General features: G+C 37.1%; 1 protein-coding gene across 2 annotated transcripts in view; it reads left to right on the top strand.

Moving 5' to 3' along the window:
* pvalb6 (parvalbumin 6) overlaps positions 1 to 4933 on the top strand; it is a 90145-nt gene that overhangs the window by 78532 nt on the left and 6680 nt on the right. The window contains exon 1 of one of the 2 annotated variants that reach the window (XM_037688864.1): positions 3451 to 3557. The exons of the other annotated variant lie outside the window; for it this stretch is intronic. The gene's annotated coding sequence lies outside the window, so the exon portion shown is untranslated. Of the gene's footprint in view, positions 1 to 3450; positions 3558 to 4933 lie in introns of those variants that run through there. 2 annotated transcript variants of the gene reach the window in all.

Below are 4933 nucleotides of genomic sequence, written 5' to 3'. Positions count from 1 at the left end.
GTTTAATTTATGGATAATATCTCACAGATATATGTTCATTTACAACACTTCACTAATATCAGTAGCTTATTTCAGAAATGTGTGTACATCTAGCTCTTTTTTGTACCATTTCTATGTTGCAGACAAAAACATACATTTGTTACTATTTCTGGAGTGTTTGACTGTTTTGCCTTATTTGCAATGGAACCCGATTAACATTATTTTTGTCAAAGTGGATATTAGTAGGGTGGCACGGTGGTTCAGTTGATAGAGCTGTTGTCTCTCAGTGAGAAGGTCGCAGCATTGAATCCTGAACAGGAACCTTTCTGAGTGGAGTTTGAATGTGTCGTAACTGGCTGGTGAGAGTAAGCCCAATGGTGCAGGCAGGCAGTAGCATACTCAGGATATATAAAAGGAAGTATTTATTATCACAAAATCAAAAGGCTGATGGTGCAGCAACACTTGCATAAATCACAAGGAGCTGACGGGACATCACCAATGGCCAGCTTACAATGCCAGGACAAAGGACTAACACAGAGACACAGATTATATACAGTGACTAACGAGACAAAACACCTGTGAGGACACGCAGCTGAAACACATTAGGGGAAATTATAAACTAGGAAACCAGGGAGTGCAGAGACACAACACCAGATGGAGGCACACACTAGGAAAACACAACCCCGACAGAAACTGAGGATAAGAAGAACACAAGACATAAACACAACACAAGATGGGGCTAGACACTGGGAAACAGACCACAATCCCTACTGCATGTTCTCACAGATCAGCAGCAACATGACATGATTTTTTTTCACAGTGATTATCCTGGTTAGAGATTCATGAGTCCACCAACCTCATGATAGAAGTTGTTCTTCAGTCTTGAGGTTCTACACTTAATGCTCCTCAACCTCCTTGCTGAGGAGAGCAGGGAAAAAAAAGTGTGTGTGCTGGATGAGTGGGGTCTTTCATGATGCAGACCGTGGCTCTCTTCCTGCATCTGAAGGTGTAGATGTCTGTGATGTAGATGTCACTCCATGTATGCGTGGATTTTCTCTGGGTACTTCAGTCTGGATGGATGGGTGGATGGATGGATGATAGTCGTATATTTTTGGAAAAATAAAAGCATGACAATCAAAGAGATGTTTAACATTTTTTGAAGTGGGGTTATTTGGAAAGGTTATGAACACTTAATATCTTACCTGTTGTAGATAGCTCTTTTAATAACTTCAGTCTGGAGAATTAAAGTTTCTTTCTGACCTGATTGATAAGCTAATGGCTAATCTGAGCACGACATACTAAAGTGGATTGCTGCTCTTAAAAAAATAATAGGAGTTGATTCAAAGACTACTTTATATACTTTTAAGGCCTACGCACTATGAATGCAACTGCACTGTTTGGTTTTAAATTCTATTTGTACTTTTTTTACTGTGTGTATATAATATTGTGTTTGTTTTTATGCTTGACTATGTAAGGTGACCTTGAGTGCCAAGAAAGGCATCTACAAATAAAATGTATTATTGTATTATTATTATTATTATTATTATTATTATTATTATTATTATTATTTTATCAGTGATACAATACATGATTATTCGTATATAGTTTTATGGTTATTAATAACTTAATAGCAGCAGCAGCTAGCTGGCTGTAGCATTTGTAGTGCGGTCTGGCACTTCTATTAGGCATATCAGAAGTTTCTGCAGGATTAACCATGTCATGAGAAATTAGAAGTGGTGCTAAGCTTTACAAAATATCATTTTAATGTACTGTTTAGTAAGAACAGCAGCAATAAACTTTCCAGTCCAATCCAGCTTTATTTGTAAACCACTTTACACACCACAACAGACCAAAGTGCTGTACAAAATCACATTAAAACACGGCTACAGTGGAAAAACACAAGCAAAATAAAACCAGGTAATTCAAAAACAGTCAAATGCATAAGAGCTGATCAGACAATAAAAACAAAAAAGACCATTCTATAGATTTATACTCAAATCAAAGTATTTTAAAATGTATCCTAAGATGCAGGGGCAGCCAGTGGAGTGAGGATAAAATGGGAATGTGGGATTATGAGTTTTATCTTGGCGAGCTGTCTCAAGTGATAAAACCTTCTTTTAACAACTGTCCTGATCTGATTTTATAATTTCAAGATCCAGTTTGTTGTGGAACTTTTTATTGAGACTTATAAATAAAAGACAAGAAAGCACAATCCAACTTATTTGTATTTTATTGTTCCTTGCAAGGGGTGAGAGAGGGACACACCTGACTCATGATCAGGTAAGCAGCTCTCTCTGCCTAACAGTTTTAGGCTGCTTCCTTTAATACACTTAATTGATTATACACTCAACTGACCATACACTCAACCAATTATGATGAGTCATGCTTTCAACACAGTGCCTTAAGAAAACAGTCCAACAGTCAAAACAGATAGGTACTATCACGTCTTGAGTTTCAACACAGTGCCTTACAGAGAACAGTCCAAAAGTCAACAGATAGGTATACACACTTTTAGCAATAACAGGAAAACAGTAGTAACACAAAACATCATTAAATTGTCCATAACAAGTTAATCTCCTAAATTCCTCACTGCTTGCCAATTTGCTGTACTAGATCAAGGAACCTAGACTACAGGGGAGGGCCCAGCATACCTCCAAGAACCATTACCTTTGTCTTTGATTTGTTAAAACTCAAGAAATTTAGTACAATCCAGGCCTTTATGTCCTCAGGACACCTAAGAAGTGGATTGACTGACTAATCTATTCACTTTTTAAGAGAGATATAAGTCTGACTGTCATCTGCATAACAATGGAATAAAATCTTGTGTTTTCTGAGCATGGAACCAAGTGGGAGCAGATAGAGAGAAAACAAAGGTGAGCCTAAAACTGAGCCTTGAGGGACTCCCCCCACAAAAGGAGGAGAAAACTGACCCTTCAAGACCATTAGAGAATGTTCGGTTTGTCAAATAAGACCATTTTAAGGCAACACACTTAATTCCCACCCGATGCTCCCGACGAGTTAGCAGAATGTCATGGTCCACAGTGTTAAAAGCAGCAGTTCTTGTTGTGTGTATTTGTCATATGCAAAGTTAACATAAGGTTAAAAGTACAAAGAAATGCTCAGGATGAGAAGAACTGAGTTAGATCTAACAGCATAAGGATGACACTAGCTAAAAGGATATAATTAAAAGCATTTAAGAGTTGTTTCAGTGCTGTGGAGAGTTTTTAAAACTGATTGGAAAACCTTGAGGATTTTATGCTCTTCAAGAAATACAAGCTCTATCTGTGCACAACCTTTTCAAGGACTTAAAATAAAGTTTAGAAATGGGTGTAAAATTAGCTAAATTTGTGTGATCCTGACCAGGTTTTTTAACTAGAGGTCGCACCACTGCTTGTTCAAAATGATCAGGGACCACATCAGAGGACAGACTACTATTGATCAGCTAGTACAAACAATCATAGTCTGGGGAAAACAGAAACTTTAGTCTTGGTCTCACTACACCTACCTGTTGTTTCACCAGTCTGAGTTTAACTTTATTCCTTCTGAACTGAAGTTGTGCAAAAAGCTATCTACCACAAGTAAGTTTTCTTTTACTTCTACATAACCTTTCTATGAATCCCCACTTGAAAATAGTGGAATTATCACTTTAAATGCAGACAAATTGAAACTATGTATTATCTCTTGAAGGATTTATTCTCACCCAATGTTTTTCACGTATTAAACAAACGTGTTGTGTGATGATGAATTTGTGCTCAGAGCGTTTTGTTTTGACTTCATTATCTTCCCAGATATTTTACTGGTACCTTTCCTTATTACTAATATCCACCAGTGTTTTCTGCTTCTCATCCATCTGTTGTTTGGTGCTTCTGTTTCAGCCTGGCAGTTTTAGGTTTTTAGTTTTGTTCCAATCTCATATTCATTCTCTTCTGCTACCCTGTAATGCTTGACGCTTGTCACACACACTTGTGTCTCATCTGTTAACATTACCAGTGTTGCCAGATGTACAATAATTATAATATATACACAATAGTTTTACAAAGTAAGTTTTATAGGATATACAATCTATAAACTATATATATATATATATATTCTTAATTAAATACACATTTGTTTTGGCATTTTCATGTACTGAAGTTATTTTTATTCATGTGAACACCACATATATCATCATCAGAAAGTCCAGTTCAACCAGCCAGATGGTGTGCTGGCCGGGTGCACCCCCCTCCTCTCCTCACAACACATACCTTCATTTACCAACCACCACCCTCCCCCTCACTGAGCAACAAATGCCCCTTTCCCACCACCCCTGCTCAGATCAGCTTTTTACACATAGGATTTCCACCGAACTTCAGGACCGGTTCTGGAGGCACGTCCAGAATCCAAAATCCTGCTAATAATAATTTTAATGAACTTCAGTTCAAAGCAGTGTGCTCCTCAGATAAATAATGTTAAATTATTATTTTTAAATATGAATGTTTCTGTTCAGTGCTCTGAGACAACTTCTGTTGTGACTTGGCGCTATATAAATAAACTGAATTAAATCTGATGAACCGGATTCTACAAAAACATCTTAATTTAAAATTCTATATTTTTCTTCATCATTTGATGTATTTGCACTCGTGTCTACTTTTATTGTTCAGTTTAGGTATGTGTTTTTGTTTCTTGTATACAGATTTTATTTTAGCTTTGATTTAAAGTGTACTTCTTGTTTAGTGATTTGTACATCTGTGGGTTAGGGTCTTGTGTCACTTCTGGGTGACCCTAATACTCCAAAATACTGTACAGTGTGCAACCAAAATGGACCTGCGACCCTCCTTTTGTCCTGTCTTTGGTCCCACCTGGTGCACTGACAACATAAATATTGTAAACTCTTTCTGCACTCTTGGTTTTTAAGTTCCTTGCACTTTCTTGCTGTCTTTGCACCTGAAGCATTTTGTGATTTGCATTTCATAAT

The sequence above is a fragment of the Nematolebias whitei genome, chromosome 15, assembly GCF_014905685.2.
Source record: "Nematolebias whitei isolate Nwh7 chromosome 15, NemWhi1, whole genome shotgun sequence".
NCBI classification, from domain to species: domain Eukaryota; kingdom Metazoa; phylum Chordata; class Actinopteri; order Cyprinodontiformes; family Rivulidae; genus Nematolebias; species Nematolebias whitei.
This window is presented reverse-complemented; position numbering and strand designations above follow the sequence as displayed.